This window comes from Hemiscyllium ocellatum, chromosome 7, assembly GCF_020745735.1.
Source record: "Hemiscyllium ocellatum isolate sHemOce1 chromosome 7, sHemOce1.pat.X.cur, whole genome shotgun sequence".
Classification (NCBI taxonomy): Eukaryota; Metazoa; Chordata; class Chondrichthyes; order Orectolobiformes; family Hemiscylliidae; genus Hemiscyllium; species Hemiscyllium ocellatum.
In genome coordinates this window covers 102,826,917-102,845,939 of record NC_083407.1, presented here as the reverse complement: position 1 = coordinate 102,845,939, position 19,023 = coordinate 102,826,917, and the positions used below count along the sequence as shown (strand labels likewise).

The following is a 19,023-nucleotide window of genomic DNA, read 5'->3' as shown; positions in this document are numbered from 1 at the left end:
AATCACAAGTCTCCATCATTATGTTGTGATTCTAATGTATGGTTAAGCCACATTGCCTGCTTTATGTTTTAGCTAAGTCAGTGTGAGGGACCATTGTAATTCATGCATGCAATCCGTCAATGTTAACAGAACCCTTTCCACTGCCAACTCTTTTGGTACGATTCACCAATCCATCATTGCCAACTCAGATCCCCAAACCTCATAGTTAGAGTTACATTTCACGACCCACATTTCAAAGTTAATATCTTCACTCTCCATCTTAATAAACAATTCAGCCATTTTACGTTTGCTCTTTGCAAACGGACTCTCACAAACAAATCTGTTAAATAATCCATTCTCAGAACACAATAAAAATTTAGGATCATCTGATCTCTGATTGGTTTCTCAATGAATGAGTTGAAAAAGCATCAGACTGTAAATCCAGGAGTTCCTCCTCCACAGTGTTATTGCCAGTTTGGGCTGTCCAATCTCAGGTTAGGTTAATGTTACCCATGATCACTTTCTTGCAATTATTGCATGTGTCTAACAATGCAGCCAATGCCAAAAGGTATCCATGGTTCTGGTATAGTTGCAATTACGGAGATATGGCTGCAGGTTAAATAAAGATGGAAATGGAAATGTCAACGGTCTTCAAGATAATGGATTGACAGACAAGTACGGAAAGGAGGTAAGGTAATATTGGCATTAAGGGAGGATATTGGCTTGGAAAATCATGACATGGAATTTTTGGGGAGTGAGTGAAATGTTGAGGAGCAGAAACATTGATGGGACTTGTATATAGACTCTCAAACAGTCTGGTTCCAAGTCAGCACAGTATTTTGTTTAATAATAACCAATGTGTGTTCCTTCCCTGTTGCTGCATCAAAGACTTGTATCTCCCTCTCAAACTGAACTGTGGGTATTCCTAAAGCCCTGTCCTGGAAATGTTCAAGATGGTGACTCACTACTGTCCCTCCAGGGCAATCAGGGAGAGGCAATAAATGTTCAATGTTGTTTCCATCCCAATAATGTACAAGAAAACAAATCCTCTCTTTTTATTTATCAAACTAGAGATATTTATCAAGACGGCGAAGTGTGGATGTGAACACATTGATCCCCTCATCAGCAGCATTTGTAAATCCAGAGGGGGATGAAAACCAAGATGATGCAGAAGAGAGCACCGCACAAACCTCAGCAGCTCAGGTAATTATTAACTTCCCAAACTGGGATCGCACATCAATAATTCAACATTGAAAAGAGTTACCAATGGGAATATCAGTAAAACCTGTTTGAAGTTGTTGTGTCAGGGTTTGTGTGTAGCACAATGGAATTTATTCATAATTTCCTCAACGTCATTTCAGAGTTTTATTTTCTTTTGCTTTGTTTCATTTAAACAGGGTGTTCTTGAGTTCCTGCCTCAGATCACTAAATGGTATTTATTATCAATTATAGTTAGAGGCAGCAGATCGAATGACTTGGATTGTTGTCAATATTTGGAGCAGGTGGGAGAGAGGATTTGACATGTGCTCTGTTCAGTCTTTCATGTATATAATGTGTCACAGTGTAATGTGTGGCCTGAGCAGACTGAAACACCAACCACTTCATGGTCTGTAAACGCGTTGGCTAGATGGATGAACCTTTGAATACAGAGCCTGTCAAAGTGCATGCTGGAGACAACAGGAATCCTCTAATAAGTTTCTCGGAGTTTTCTTTGTTCGCTGCAAGTTTTGAATCATAATTATTATTCCCCCTGCTACTGCATTCTGTTGTGGTTTTGGCTGATCTCGAAACTGCTCCAAGTCCTCCTGCTTGCTGATTTTTAACTGAGCTTCTCCATCTCCTCTTCCAATCGAAAACCTCCCAACTTGTTTATTTTCCATTGCGTGGTTAAGCCACATTGCTAGCTTTATGTTTGTGCTAAGTCAGTGTGAGGAATCATTGTAATTCATGTGTACAATCCATCAATGTTAACAGTAGCCTATCCACTGCCAACTCTTTTGGTAAGATTTCCCAATCCATCATTGCCAACTCAGATCCCCAAATCTCATAGTTCCCTTTTATGACCCACATTTCAAAGTCAATATCTTCACTCTCCATCTTAATGAACAATTCTATCATTTTCTGTTATCTCTTCTCTAACAGACTCCAGGAAACAACGCTGTTAATTAATCCATCCTCATGGCACCACAAACATTTTAGGATCACCTGATCTCTGATTGGTTTCTCAATGAATGAGTCTAAAAAGCATCAGATTTTTAATCCAGAAACTCCTCCTCCACATATTTTATTGCCAGTTTGGGCAGTCCAATCTAGAGGTCAGTTAATGCTACCCATATCACATTCTTGTAATTATTGCATGTGTCTAACAATGCAGCCAATGCCAAACAATATCCAGGATTATGGGATAGTTGCAGTTCCGGAGCTGTGGCTGTAGGTTAAACAGAGATGGAACAGGAAATGTCAGCGGTATTCAAGATTCTGGAAGGACAGACAAATAGGGAAAGGAGGTGAGGAAGCATTATCATTAAGGGAGGATATTGACTTGGAAAATCATAACATGGAATTTCTTTGGGAACGAGTGAAATGTTGAGGGACAGAAACATTGATGGGATTTGTATATAGACTTCTAAACAATAACAGTGGTGTAAGGGACAGCATTGAACAAGTGATTGAAGACACCTGCAATGAGAAGGCAATAACTCTCACTTCACTTCAGGAACTCAGCTCATTTAAACATGTTTGGAACAAGGCTCTCGTGAGGTCTGGTTATTGTTGAATTAAACACTCTGATCCTTCCAGATCCGCCACAAATTCACCTGCACCTCCACACACATCATCTATTGCATCCACTGCACCCGATCTGGGTGGGTTGCACTTCAGCGGATCTGTGTGGAGTTGTTGGGCTGAAGGGCCTGTTTCCACACTGTAAGTAATCTAATCTATATAGGCCCCAAACAGTGGCAGTGGTAAGAGATAGCATTAAGCAAGAGATTAAAGACACAGGCAATAAGAAGACTGTAACTCTTGCTTCACGACTGGAATTCAACGCTTTTGAACAGGTTTGGAACAAGGCTCTAGTGCGGTCTGGTTACTGCTGAATAAATGCCACACACTGTGCTGACTTGGAACTAATCTGTGTTCCATCTGTGTTGCTGGGTTAAAGATCTGGATTTCTCACTGTAACCGAACTGTGGGTATTCCTTCAGCACTGCCCTGCAGCAGTTCAGGATGGTGGCTCACTACTGCCCTCTCAAGGGTAATCAGGAAGGGGCAATAAATGCTCAATGGTACTCACGTCCTGTAGTGATTGGAACCAGGTGGACCTTGTTGACTACAAGGTCCTTGATTGGGGTTTTACCTTACACCAGTCAGTAAAGCCCTGGCTGGCCTAAATAACCATGAGAAGGGATTTTAAGGTTTGACCTCATTTCCTGAAAGCTGATTGAGTGGTGGGGTTTGGAGCCTGGCTTTGTTGCTCCTCTCCCTTGTAAAATTGCTGTTTCTCTGTATACAGTTGTTAATGTTAACTGTTTTATAAACTGTATTGTTTAATAAAATAAAAGGAAATCACCACTGAGAACTACTGCTGTTTGGCAGTAATGTGGCAGTTTATTAGAAGAAAAAAGTATAACCAGGAGATTGAAATCCCCTGAGCCCAGGTGACTTAGCAAAATAACCACGAGAATCCCCTCAGGTTAGGTGACTGAATCCAAGCTGGCTGCCCACAGCCAGTTACTGCTGTGAGGAAGAAGACTGCTGCCATTTTGTTTTGTTTCTTCTTTTGGATGATGTGAACTGCTGCTGTTGTTGCTATGCTCCTGCCTGGGCCTACCCAGTTCTGCTGTAGCATCCTGGGCCTAACAGCACTGCCCTAGCAGCCTGGGCTGACCCAATTCTGCTGTAGCAGCCTGGGCCTACCCAATTCTGCCCTAGCAGCCTGGGCCTGCCCAGCCCTGTCCTAGCAGCCTGGGACTGCCCTAGCAGCCTGGGCCTGCCCAGCTCTGCCCTAGCAGCCTGGGCCTCCACAATTCTGCCGTAGCAGCCTGTGCCTACCCAATTCTGCTCTAGCAGCCTGTGCCTACCCAATTCTGCTCTAGCAGCCTGAGCCTACCCAGTTCTGCCCTAGGAGCCTGTGCCTACACAATTCTGCCCTCGGAGTCTGGGCCTACACAATTCTGCCCTAGCAGCCTGGGCCTACCCAGGTCTGCTGAAGCAGCCTGGGCCTCTCCAGATCCATTTTTTAAAAATAACCATGAAAATCTTCTCAGTTCAGGCAGCAGACTCCGAGCTGGCTGGCCACAGTCAGTGTGCCTTGCCAAGTCAATAAAGGCTGACTTGATGATGGGATATTGGCCTCTGCAATTATTTCATTGAAAATGGGAGAATACAGTACGTACTTGAAGAGCATTCATTTGCAACAGTCACCTTAGAGTTGGGATAAACTTTTCTGTATCATACCTTTATTTGGGAAGCTTGACTGATTTGATCCTGCTGTCCAAGAATAGTCCGAGTATGTGGAAAGAATGCAATATTTTTTCCAGACAAATGACATCGGGGCAGATGAAAAACAACGAGTAATCCTTCAGACCGCTTGCGGACCTGCAGCATTTTCAGTCGTATAGTGCTTAACTTTCCCAGAGGCAGCAGATACTAACATCTTCCAAGAATTGACAGAGTTGATCCTGATCCCAAACCTCCTCAAATTTTGAGATGCTGTCGGTGTTACTCGACTGTTAGAGAACTGAGGGAATCTGTATCAGGATTTTTAACGAGGTTGAGATGACTGGCAGAGGCATGTGAATTTGGGTTAACTCTGGATGAGATGCTAAGAGACTGTTTGGGATGTGGGATTAATGAGAAGTGCCTACTAGCTGAAGCCCAACTGGACTTCAATCAGGCACTGCAGCTGGCATTGTCATTAGAAAATGCAGAAAGTGGAGCACAGGGGCTGCAGGGCATCCCAGTGGAAGTGGACACCCTCACCTGTCCAACTGAGCTTGGGAAATACCACTTGAGTGTAGACAATCGCAGAACCTCACTCAGGGTATATCCTGAGCAGAGGAACCCTGGGCCAGCCCACAGCAAAACCCCACAACAAAACCAAGCCTCAGGCAAGTGGCTAAAATGTTCTTCAGGATCTGGGACAGGAGGCCATTGTAGGTGCTGCCTGAACGCAGACTCGAGATAGCAAAGGAGTCCTACAAGGCCTGACTTGAGTAGGCTGGTACTCAGGAGAGCACCTGCCCAGGAAAGTCCCCATACATGTGGGTCGGAAAAATTAAATCGCTGAGTGATGTCCAAGTCAGAATGGATTAAAGTTAGTGTTTGATTAAATGGTCACTCAGTTCCCATGTGTGGGAGGTCAATACCTCTGCAGCTCTATCTGTGGTTGCAGAAGTGGTCTTTAATGAGATTTGCTGAGGACTCCAGTCCTTAAGCTTGTGCAATACCTCAGCCAGACTGAGAACAAACACTGAGCAAATGTTGCGGATTAAGGGTTTGACTTTGGTTCTGGTTGCCTGTGAGAAGAATTAATACTGATGGTAGTAAAAGGTTTAGGCCCAGGCCTATTGGGGCAGAATTGATTGAGAAAGATTATCCTGGATTGGCTCAACACTTTTTGATTAGAAAATGGCTGCCTCATAGAAGTCCTCGTGAAATGCCCATGAGTATTTCAGGAAGGGCTTGGGACTATCGAAGAGTCTAAAGCAACCTTACATGTTGACCAGGAAGCAATTCTGAGGTTTTGCAAGGCCCACCTGGTGCCAATTGCCTTGCAGGCAAAAGGACAGACAAAATACAAGGGGCTGAAGAGCGAAGGAATTATCAACCCAGTGCAGTTTGCAGAATGGGCAGCACTGATTGTGAAGCCTGACTGCTCAGTTCACCTTTTGTAGGGATTTTAAGTAAATGGCATTTCACAGCTGGATAAATAAATACCCTATCCCTCACATAGAGGAATTGTACGTAAAGTTGTCAGAGGGGCTGCCTGTTTTGAAGCCGGACATGAACCACGCCTCCCTGCTATTGCGCGGAGTCCCAGAAGTACACTACAATTAATAGCCATCAGGGTTTATACCAATATACAAGACTGCCTTTTGGGAGATCATCAGCCTGTACCCTTTTCCAGCGGACCAAGGATTACTCCAGGTTGCCATTTATCGGGATGATGTACTAATAACAGGGAAGACCCATAAAGAGCATGTGGAGAACTTGGACACGGTGCTTAAACATTTCTTCCAGGTGGGCACACACCTAAGAAGGGAAAACATGTGTGTTCCAGGCACCACAAGTGACCTACCTGGGAGAGACAGTTGACAAATCTGGGTTACACACATTGGAAGAGAAAGTGAGGTCTATCAAAGGAGCCCCAGCTCCCATGTCTATCCCGGAGCTGAGGTCTTTCCTTGGATTGGTGAATTATTATGGAAAATTCCTACATGACCCGGCCTCCATGGTGGCACCCTTACACCTGCTCTTGTAAAAGGGTCAGCCTTGGAAATGGTCAGGGAGCCAAGAAGTAGCCTTTAGGGAAGTGAAAATGCAGCTATTATCATCTGAGGAGTTGGCCCACTACGATCCGAAACAAGAGGTAGTGCTGTCTTGCGATGCACCCCTGTACAGTATCAGGGTGGTGCTGGCTCATCAGTGGCGCAATGGGGAGAAATGCCCGACAGTGTATGCCAGACTTTGGCTGATGCTGAACCTACACATGCCCAGATAGAGAAGGAAGGCCAAACGCAAATATGACCAAAGAGAAAAGGAAGGTTTGGTGGTCACCTTTGATTAGATTAGAGTCCGTACAGTGTGGAAACAGGCCCTTCCACCCAACAAGTCCACATCGACCCTCTGAAGAGTAACCCACTTCCCTCTGACTGATGCACTTAACACTATGGGCAATTTAGCATGGCCAATTCCCCTGGCCTGCACATTTTTGGACTTGGGAGGAAACTGGAGCACCCACGCGGAAACCCATGCCGACAAGGGGAGAATGTGCAAACTCCACACAGACAGTTGCCCAAGTCTGGAATCAAACCTGGGACCCTGGTGTTGTGAGGCAGTAGTGCTCACCACTGTGCCACCCCACAGTGAGGAAAGTTCCACCAGTACCTTTATGGATAAGAATTGGTCATAGTCACAGATCATAAACCCCTCCTTGGGCTACTGAAGGTGGACAACATGATGCTGCTTGTAGCTTTTGCTAGAATTCAGCATTGGGCCCTTATTCTCAGCGCATACAAGTATAAGGTAGAGCACTATTCAGGAAACAAAGTGCCGAATGTGGATTCCTTAAGCCACCTCCCACTGGCCGATACCCCACCAGCAGTTTCTCCCCTGGAAAAATCCATTTTGGCTTTAAATCTCCTGGTCACCCTTCCAGTCACTGCTGACAATATCTGACTGTGGACACAAAATGATCCTGCCCTAGTGAAACTAAAATGGTGGTGGTAACGGGGAAAACAGAAGGGCCATCACAACCTGGATTGAAACCTTTCTGGACCCGGAGAGACCAGATGACTGTAGAGAATGGCATATGACAGTGGGGAGCAAGTGTGATTGTCCTGAGTGAAGATGACTCCACCAGGGTCATCCAGGGGTTTCCAAGATGAAGATTCTCGCAAGAAGCTATGTCTGGTGGACTGGGCTAGATGCCTACATAGCAGTGTTGGTTGGGGCAGTGCACAAATTGCCAACAAGGATAAAAGTTGCCACCAGCAGCGTCCCCATATTCGTGAGAATGGCCAGGTAAACCCTGGACTCAGTTGATGGTGACTGTGCAGGTCCTTCCATGAGCTCAATGTTCCTGATCATTGTGGATGCCCATCCAAAGTGGTTGGACATGCAGACAGTTCGTTCGGCTAACTAGGGGATGACGATTGAGAAACTGCGAGCATCGCTCACGATGCACGGACTCCCAGAAGTATCAGTCACAGACAATGGGACGTCATTTACCAGCAGGGAATTCAAATATTTCTGGAAGTCAGACAGCATTTGGCACATAAGGACAGCTCAATATGATCCATTGTCCAACAGTCTACGGAAAGAGCAGTCCAAACATTGAAGGGAAGCTTAAAGAAGCAGCCATCAGCCTCCATTGACACCAAACTATTCCAGTTCCTGTTCAATTATAGGACCACCCCACACAACAACAGGGATAACTCCAGCAGAGTTGATGACAGGGAGAAGACTCCACAATGGGTTAACCCTGATATTCACAGACCTTGGGGTGAGGGTAAAATGGCAGCTGGAATGACAATACCAGCCACATGCTGCCCCTAAGCGAGAGAAACAGTTTAACTCAGGGGACGAGGTTTGGTGTCAGAGCCATGAAATGGCCCTGAATTGGTACAAGGCGAGGTTGATGCGAGGTCAGGTCCCATGATTTACCAAGTTCAGCTCAGTGATACAGCCCTGAGCAAACACGTGGATCACCTGAAAGCTGTTACCTCACAAATGGGTCAGGAGTAAAACATGCCTGGTCCCTCAGAGCTGGCAGAAGGCCGAATGGAAACAGTAGGATCTCTCCCTCCGTGTACTGTCGAGGAAACCTCAGAATCTGAGATGGAGACAGCCTCAATACTGTTACCACTGGAAGAAGAGGCAGAAACTCCCCCAAGACACTCCAGATGCAAGAGGAGGGTTACAGTTAGATACACGCTGCCCGTGTCAGAGTCTGAGCCAGAGGAACCTGACCTGGGTGTAAACTTTACAGGAAAAGCTACAAGCGAAAATCAAGGCCTACATTCCCGGGACTTAGTGGGGGAGGGATGTAGTGATTGGAGCCAGGTTGATCTCGTTGATTGGCCCAGGTTAACAATCCCAATCAGGAAAGCCTTGGCTGCTCAGTGTAAACAGGAGGTTGGAGTCTCCTCAGTTCTGGGGACTGACTCCGAGCTGACTGGCCACAGCCCGTGTACTGTCCACAAGTAAATAAAGGGTGATTGGGTGACAGGATACCGGCCTCTGTGCAGTTATTACACATCCCATTACTGTATAAGTAAACAAATCTCCTCTTCTTTATTTATCAAATCAGGGATATTTTTCAAGACGACCAAGTGTGGATGTGGACACATTGAGACCATCTGCAGCAGCATTTGTAAATCCACAGGAGGACAAAAACCAAAGAGTTGCAGCAGAGAGCTCTGCACCAGCTTCAGCAGCTCAGGTAATTATTAACTGCCCAAACTTCAACAAGACAACAGTGACATGAGTAACCAATAGGAAGGATCACTAAATGGGCTGGGCATGTGTATAGTGATTTTGCAAATGTGCAGTACTAAGCAGTTTATTAATAACCCCCTTAGTGTTATTTCTGTGTTTTATTATTGTTTAATTGAACCAGGGTGCCTTGGGTCACTGCCTCAGATCATTAATCAGCAGTTTAATTCTCAAGTATAGTTACAGGAGTGGATTGAAAGACCAGGATTTTTGCTAATATTTGGAGCAGCACATGAGATGGGAAGGAGGGTTTGAGATGTGCTCTGTGCAGTCTTTGATGTATACATTGTGTAACAGTGTCATGTGTGGGCTGTGCAGACTGAAGCACCAAGTGCTCTGCTAGACTGTGAAAGAGTGGGCTAGATGGATGGATTCTTTGAGTATTTAGCCTGTCAGGTTACATGGTGTAGACAAAGGGACTCCCCTCATCTGTTTCTGAGAGATTTCTATGTTCCCTGCAAGTTCACTGTGAAACTTTATTTTCTCCCTATTGATCCACTCTTGTGCTATTTTGCTGAATTCTAAACTGCTCCTAGTCATCAGGCTTGCTGATTTTTCTGCTGTTCTTTCATGTGTCCTCTTTCTGTTGAAAGCCTCCTCTTAATTTTTTTGTGATGCCTTGTTTCACCGTATTACTAGTTTTTTATTTGGGCTGATTCAAGAGTTTATCATTGCTGTAATTCACATGTGTAATCCATCAATATTAACCATGGCCGATCCACATTCAACTCTTGTAGTGAGGTTCCCCAGTGCATCATTGCCACCATGGTGCGTATACCTTTTGTAGTTCCATTTTACTTACACTTCAGGACCCTTGTTTCAGAGTCAACATCTTCACTCTCCATCTTCGTTTGCAATTCGATCATTTTATCCCTGACATACTCTACAAAACAACATTGTTAGTGAATGCATTCTCATTGAACAATAAACAGTCTAGTATCATCTGGTTTGTGGTTGGTTTGTCAATATAGGAGTCTAAAACAAATCCGATATATATTCCAAGAATTCCTCCTCCAGTGTTATAGCCAGTTCAGTTTGTCCAGTCTCGAGGTAGATTAATGCTGTCCATAATCACATCCGTATGCTTATTGCAAGTCTCTAACAATGCAACCAGTGCAAAACATTATCCACGGTACAGGTATAGTTGTAATTATGGAGACAAGGATGGAAACTGAACTGTCCGGGGTATTCAATCTATGGAAAGGCTGACAAATAGGTAACGGAGGTGAGGTAACATCTCCATTAAGGGAGGATATTGGCTTGGAAAATCATAATTTGGAATTTCTTGGGGAGTGAGTGAAATGTCAAGGAGAAGAAACATTGGTGGGACTTGTATGTAGGCACCAAACAGTAGGAATGGTGCAAGGGAAAGCATTAAAAAAGAAATTAAAGACATCGGCAATGAGAAGGCAGTAACTCTCTCTTCACTTCTTGAATTCAACTTGTTTAAACATGTTTGGAACAAGGCTCTAGCGAGGTCTGGTTAATGATGAATAAATGCCACACTCCATAGTGACTTGGAACCAATCAGTGCTCCTTCCCTGTCGCTGCATCAAAAATCTGTATGTCCCTCTCTAACTGAACTGTGGGTATTCCTGCAGCCCTGCCCTTCAATAGCTCAAGATGTTGGCTCACTACTGCCCTCTCAAGGGCAATCAGGGATGGGCAACAACTGCTCAATGCTGCTCACATCCCATTTAATATATAAGAAATTAAATTCTCTCCTTTTATTTGTGAAATCAGGGATATTTACCAAGACAATGAAGTGTGATGTGAACACATTGAGCCCCTCATCAGCAACATTTGTAATTCCACAGGAGGATAGAAACCAAAATAAAGCAACAGAGAGCCTGTCACCATCTTCAGAAGCTCAGATAATTATTAACTGCCCAAACTGGGATCCAACTTCAATAATCCAACAGTGAAATGAGTTACTAAAAGAAAGGGTAACTAAAATCTGTCAGAGGTTGAGGGGTGTGTGTGTGTGTGTGTGTGTGTTGTGGTGATTTTGGAAAGACCCAGCACAATGCAGTTTATTCATTACCACCTCAGCCTCACTTCAGAGTTTTATCATCTTTTGGTGTTGTTTAACTGAACCAAGTGTGTCTTGAGTAACTGCCTCGGATCATTGATCAGCAGGTTTTTTTTATCAAATATAACTAGAGGCTGCAGATTAAAAGCCGTGGATTTCTGATTAAACTTGGAATTGGACATGGGGTGGATGAGAGGGGTTGAGGTGTGCTCTGGGCAGTATAACAATATGTAACAGTATAATCTGTGGGCTGTGCAGACTAAATGCTCAGCACTCTCATGGCCTGTAAAGGAGTGGGCTAGAAGATGTGGGTTTTGTATACCAGTGAGGCAACTTAAAGGCAGCACATCTGGTGGTGCAGTGGTGACGTAATTGGGCAATGATTCCAAATCTGTGTTCTGGAGACCTGGGTTTAGATCCCACCGCAACAGCAGGTGGAATTTAATATCCAAAATCAGATAAACACCCTTTTACTGCTACTCTCTATCTTCTGCGACAGAGACATATCTGTATCCATCTTACCAGCTCACTGGTTCCCACATGACCTCACCTTTTGTATCAGCCTGCCATGAAGGACCTTGTTAAAGGCCTTACTAAAGTCCATGTAGACAATACCCATCACCCTGCCCTCATCGATTATCTTTGTCACTTCCTCAAAAGATTCAATCACGTTTGTGAGACACAACCTTCCCCACACAAAGCCATGCTGCCTATCACCAAGATGTCCTTGCTTTCTAAATGTGAGTAAATCCTGGCCCTGAGAATCTTCTCCAATAATTTCCCTCTCACTGACACAAGGCTCACTAGCCTATAATTTCCTGGATTATCACTGTTGCTCCACTTTAAAAAAGGAAACAGCGTTGGCTATTCTCCAGTCCTCTGGGACCTCTCTTGTGACTAAAGAGGGTACAAAGATGCCATGCAATGTCCCAGCAACTTCCTCACCTGCCTCCCTCAGTATTCTGGGATAGATTCTAGCAGGTCATAGGGACATATCAACCTTAATAATTTTCAAAATGCCCAACATTACTTCCTTTTTTGTATTGACCTGCCGTAGAAAATCAGCATAACCCTTCCAAGACTCATCATCCACCATGTCCTTCTCCTTTGTGAATACCAATCCATTGACGAGCTCTCCCACTCCTTCCGGTTCCATGCATCAATTTCTTCCTTGGTTCCTGAATGGGCCTCTGCTTTCCCTAGCTACCTTCTTGCTCCTTATATATAAAATGTCTTGGGATTTCCTTAGTCCTGTTTGCCTAAGACATTTTGTGGCCCCTTTTAGCCCTACCATTTCCTTGTTTGAGTTCTTGCCCGCTATGTTTGTATTCTTTGGGGGCTCTGTCTGCCTTCTGCTTCCTCCTTTTTCTTTTTGAATAAGCTCTCAAATTCTCTTGTCCTCCAAGGTTCCCGAAACTGGCCATCCCTGTCCTTCATTTTCACAGGAAATGCAGGCTCTAAATCCTGATCAATTGGTCTTCAAAAGATTTTTGTGTCAGATAAAAATGTGTGTCAAACAGCCACTGCTCATCTGCACTTCTCCTTTTTATTTGCTGTGCTCTTGTGTTGCTCATAGCTCTGTGTGCAATACCATATTAAATGCATTTTGGAGCTCCATGGACATCACTTCCATGGAATTGCCCTCATCACCCTGCTACTTCTTCACAAAATTATAGCAAACGGTGTTGAGGCTGGCTTTCCTAAATTAATCTGCATATGTCCAATAGATTATTAATTTTGCACCAGATTATTGTTTCTACAAGTTTCCACACCACCTCCTTTAACTGACTGACCTGTAATTGTTGGGTTTACGACTATAGATTTTTTTTGCAATTGTTTGCAACTGTTATCCCATTGTTCAAAGTACCGGAAAGACTGGAAAATCCTGTTCCCTCAGAATCCTTGGATTCATCTTGCCCACTCCTAGAATGTTATCAAATCTAATCACAGACAATCTAGCTACTGCCACCTTGTTATCAATGTTAAACCTTTTGGTGGACTCATTATCTCACCTTTTACTGTGCTCTGGATGGTATCTTCTTCCCTGGTAAAGGCAGCTGCAAATTATTGACACCCCATCTATTCTCATTGCCTCTATGCATATTGATTCATAATAGAGCCTGCTTTTCCTCTTCCTACCCTCTTCCTAATCACATTCCTACAGAAGACTTTAGGATTCTGTCATGTGTTGGCTGCCAGTGTCTTTGCATTCCCCCTCTTTACTTCTCTTTGTTGTTCACTTTCCCTCTGAACCTTCTATATTCAGATTGCTTTTCCATTGTAGTACCCAGTGTGTTCAGGGCATTGATACAGGACGGCACAGTGGCTAGTGGTTTGCACGACAGCCTCACAGCACCTGGGTTTGATTCCATCTTTGGGGGACTGCCGATGTTGAGTTTGAGTATTCTCCCCGTGTCTGCGTGGGTTTTCTCACTGCTCCAGTTTCCTCCCAAAGTCCAAAGATATGCAGATTAGGGTGGATTGACTATGCTAAATTGCCCATAGTGTCCAGGGATGTGCTGGAAGGTGGGTTAGCCATGGCAACTTCAGGGTTACAGGAACAGGGTGGGTCTGGGTGGGATACATTTTAAGCGGTCTGTATGTATTCAGTGGGCCGAATCAAGATTAGAATGGTGCTGGAAAAGCACAGCAGGTCAGGCAGCTTCAGAGAAGCAGAAAAATCGAGATTTCGGGCAAAAACTCATTCATGATAAAGGGCTTTTGCCCGAAATGTCGATTTTCCTGCATCTGACCTACTGTGCTTTTCCAGCACCACCCAGATCTCCAGCATCTGTAGTTCCCACTTCCACCTCAATGGGCCAAATGGCCTGCTTCTACACAGCAGGGATTCTATGATATGTCCCGAGGGTGTTACCAAGGTAATGGTGCAGAAAGAAGAGGAGGGAGATCCCCTTCAACTGGATGGGGTGGTTGAAATATTTCCAACCCTGCCCTAAGGAGGGTGAGCAGGAATTGCAGGATATGTGAATGGCAGGAGACTGGGTTACTGGTTACAATGCAATAAAAAGTACAATGACCTGACGAGAGATGATGTGGTACTCGTTGCAGCCTCACTATTTACACGGTTCACAGTACTTTGGACTTGGCTGATGCATGTGTCATTTGCAGTGCAAATGGACCTCTCTTCATCGACCTGCATTAACCCTAACAGAATAACCTTCACTTTCTTTCTCTCTTGTAAGAGCATAAGCTGTTGGAGCAGAAGTCGGCCATTTGGCCCATCAAGTCTGCTGTGCCATTCAATGAAATCATGGCTGATCCGATAATCCTTACCTCTGATCCCTATAACCCTTGATTCCCTTCCTGGTTAAAATGTATCCATCAGATTAGGTTCCCTACAGTGTGGAAACATGCCCTTAGGCCCAACCAGTCCACACCAACCCTCCAAAGAGTAACCCACCCAGACCAATTTCCTTCTGACTAATGCACCTAACACTATGGGCAATTTAGCATGGCCAATTCACCTGACCTGCACATCTTTTTTAGATTAGATTACTTAGTGTGGAAACAGGCCCTTCGGCCTACCAAATCCACACCGACCTGCCAAAGTGCACCCACCCAGAACCATTCCCCTACATTTACCCCTGCACCTAACACTATGGACAATTTAGCCTGGCCAATTTACCCAACCTGCACATTTTTGGACTGTGGGAGGAAACCGGAGCACCCAGAGGAAACCCACGCAGACACTGGGAGAATTCCTTCAACACCACCTTGTAAATCTTCATCAACTATCACGAAAAATCACCACCACCTTAAAGTTCTCCTTCAGTATCCTCAACTGGGAATATATCACATATATGTCTCTCCCAATGAAAAATATATGCACCTGCACCACATGAGCTGCAAAGATTTAAGATTGTGGTACTTGCATCTTCTAAAGGGTAATAAAAATGACAAGAATAAATGTTAGCTGGTGAATGAATGTTTGAAAATGTGAATCTGCATTTGTTGATTCCTTTGTTCCATTGTTATTGCTCTATCAAACTGTACCCTCTCACAATAACATATACTAAAATTAATTTATAGTTTACACTCTCATTTCAACAATTATTAATGGTGCCTTGATTTTTTTTTAATTCCTTCATTTTTATTATATCACTCTCAATGTGGTATAATGCCCAAAATTCAAAATTATAATTTCCTACACCTGAGATTAAACTCTCTAATGTACCTGATGGATAACAATGCTGTTTGGATTGATCCCTATGGACCACCTCTTCCCATCTGTTGCCTGATAGGTATCATTACTGTTCTTTGTTCCTGATTCCATGTGTTTTGACATTAATCAAGAGTGTATTGGGTGGTGGACCATATTGAAGATCGTTTAAGAATCCAAATGTATTAACTCTACTGCATTTCTTCAAAACCTCAGAGCAATTTGTCTATTCTTCATTATTACTTCAAATTCTAGATGTTTCTCTGTTATGTCTTTGTCACTTTATTTCCTCTCATGGTCATTGAGCTATAGTAAAAGCAAAATACCACAAATGTTGGCAATCCGAAGCAAATAAAGAAAATGCTGGAGGAACTCGGCAGGTCTGGCAGTCTCAGCAGAGAGAGAAACAGAGTTAACATTTCAAATCCAGCACAACTCCTCTTCTGAGCTGAAAGGTGTTAGAAAGCTGTTTTAAAATTATTTTGACAGAGGCAGAAGAGGAACAAGGCGGCAGATGGTATAGAAGCCCAATGCAAAAAACTAAAGGGGTTGTTACTGGTAATGAAAGAGAAATAGAGATGTAAAATGAGTGTTAATTCTGGTGCAAAAGAGAAAGAATGCGTCCTTTCTAATGAAAGCAAAATGAACATGACACAAATGAGACCTAGCAAGGGATTGGTGGGAGGGATGGGGGAGATGATAGAGAATGTACAAGAAATAGATAACAGACGTAGTGCAGTCAGTTTCTGATGTTATGGAATTCAAGATGGCGGAGGTGGCAGGGTATGAGGTGTTCAGGCTCCAGGCCCATTGGCTCCCTCTCACATGACTGACTTCATCCTTCTTTTAAAATTTAATTTTCTTCCGTTAACTTTTAAATCAAATTCATTTTTCCATCTTGCCGCCACCACAATGGTGGAGAGAGGTTGCAGGGAGCTGTTGAGCTGCGGATCCATTCCATTCCTCATGGCCACGGTGGTTGTGCCTTGAGCAACGGTTTGCCGAAAATGAATTGGAGTCTGTTCTTTTCCTTTGGTTGGTTTGGTGGAGTCTGCAACGATGGCAGATTGAACGATCTCTCAGGAGTTAGTTTGGATGGTCCCTTGGTCCTCAGAAGTTGAGAATGGGCCCACATCCTCGAGAGTGGGCCCGTCTCCTGGCTTTGGTGGCGGATGGAGTTTCGGTGGCGATGAGATGGCTTTGGCAGAGGCAAAGGGTTCTCTGGTTTCCTCCCACAGTCCAAAGATGGTGGGCGGCATGGTGGCACCATTCTGGGTCCGGTCAGCAATGGCAGGGGCTGCTTCAGCATGCTTCCTCCTTGGCATTGTGGTCTCGGGCAGCTTTGTCAGCTGTGGAATAAGGCACATCCTGTGGCTACTCAGGGAATCAAGAATCCATGGTTAAAACAAAGAATGAAATATGTCCTAACTTGAAGAAAATGAAATGAGTTGAAGGAGAAGTGAGAACAAGCTCAGGTAGCTGAAGGGCAGGAGTGGTGGATGCAGGCTTCATTTCAAGGAAGACCAGTAGGCCTCCTCAGCATCTGGGAAAAAGTGAGGACTGCAGATGCTGGAGACCAGATTTGAAAAATGTGGTGCTGGAAAAACACAGCAGGCCAGGCAGCGTCCGAGGAGCAGGAGAATCGACGTTTCGTGCATAAGCCCTTCTTCACCAGCATCTGCCCTCTTCTTCTTCCTCCTCTTCCTCCTCCTCCTCCTCCTCCTTCTCCTCTGCACCTACCAAAAATATTTATAACAATTATTTTCCAACAGTTTTCAGTTCTGAAGAGAAATCGTACCGCATTTGAAACATTAGTGCTGCCTTTCTGTCTCCACAATGCTACCAAACCTGCTGAGTTTCTTTAGCATTCACTGTATTTGTTTATGGTCATTAATTCCCTGTTTATCTGCAACTTAAAGCTCACACAGAGAGTATCAGCAATTCCACCATGACACTTCACAAGACTCTCTCAATAAGACCTCATTCCTGCAGGAGGTGGGGACAAGTATCTTGAGAAAGCAGGTTAGCTCCAGAGGTGATAAAGCTGACCAGCGAATCCCCTTTCCCCCCCACTGCCTCTTTGAAGAAGGTGAACTGACTGCCTTGGGCAGGGATGGTGTTGGACACATGGTGACTGCTGGAGGACGTATTACATAGGGCCAATCTTCTTAATCTCTTCAAATTTTGATTCTATCGGACAAGCAGTGCCCGAAATCCGAAAATGTCAAGAGTGTGGCGCTGGAAAAGCACAGCAGATCAGGCAGCATCTGAGGAGCAGGAGAATTGACATTTCGGGCAAAAGCCCTTCATCAGGAAATGTCGATTCTCCTGCACCTCGGATGCTGCCTGACCTGCTGTGCTTTTTCCAGCACCACACTCTCGACTTTGAAATCTCCAGCATCTGTGGTCCGCACATTCTCCGAATGACTTGTTTCCTCCTCGCGGCCATTCAGAAAGGGGGTGTTTGCTCAAATATTAGATGTAGAAATGCTGTGCAGCCTCTTTAATGAGTGTTGCCAGGCAACTCAGTGACAATCATTTCTTTAAGCAGCCTCCGGGTGGTCATATCCCATCATGTGCTTCAATTCCCTGACATGGTCAGCACAATATCATGGGCTGAAGGGCCTGTTCTGTGCTGTACTGTTCTATGTTCTATGTTTTATGGTCACAGTGAGGTAAATTGGTTTGCAGATCAAGAGCCATCTCAGAGGCTCTTTTCCGCATGAAGTATTTGGAAAAAATTTGCCCAATATTGTTTGGCCTGAAAATCAAGTTGTTAACCAAATCATGTACTTTCATGAATACCAGTGATCTCTGTCTGTTTATACACAAACTATCTCTCAGCAATATTTTGAACTTCTGCCTGAAAGCCTATTTTTCTGGGCTATTCTTCACCAGCACCAGCACCAATCTTTGTACTTCTGAATGATGGCTAGAATCTGAGTTACTTGTCTGGTAATCACCTGAAATGAGTCGACAGGAACAGCCCGAGTTCATTAACCATCTTCAACACTCGAGATAAAACTCCAATCCAATGTGTAATTAATTCTGTCCATTTTACAAACCTCCCTTTACCACGTACAAGAAAGACAATGAGCAGATTTGTTAAAAGGGTTCTGCGTTCACAATGAACGTTCATCACCCGGGAAATGGGGGATCACTCACCTAGAGCCATTGCTCAGCTGTTACCTCGGATACCAACTTCCTAATGGGGAAACAGATCCTAGAGCTGATAGCTCTGTCTTATTCAATGTAGGAGATGGGGAAGGGTGTTTGGAAAAGATGAAAGCATTGTGAAAAGATCAACTTTTTTTTAAATGTAGAAATATTCGGCTGGATCTCCTGACCAGGAATGGTCAGAATTGAACTCTTCATCAAAGACAAGTTCAGATCGAGAAAGCACTGCAGATGCGAGTGGAGATCTCAGCAGTGAAAACACAACTGATGAAATTTACAATAAACATGAGGAAACGGTCAGTAATTTATGGTGTTGTAAGTGGGTTGTGGTCAGGAATGCAGTTTATTTGTCCTCTGGGTGAGATTCTGGACTTTTATCTCCTGTGGTAGAAGTTGATTTATTTTCTGATCTGTTCCCTTGGATGATTAATTAAAC

General features: G+C 44.2%; 1 long non-coding RNA gene across 1 annotated transcript; it reads left to right on the top strand.

Moving 5' to 3' along the window:
* Nucleotides 1-1,054: 1,054 nt before the first annotated feature.
* Nucleotides 1,055-18,878, top strand: LOC132817582 (uncharacterized). Its single transcript, XR_009644895.1, has 3 exons — nt 1,055-1,182; nt 9,014-9,145; nt 18,734-18,878. It is a non-coding gene; the product is annotated as an uncharacterized LOC132817582 (long non-coding RNA).
* Nucleotides 18,879-19,023: the final 145 nt, after the last annotated feature.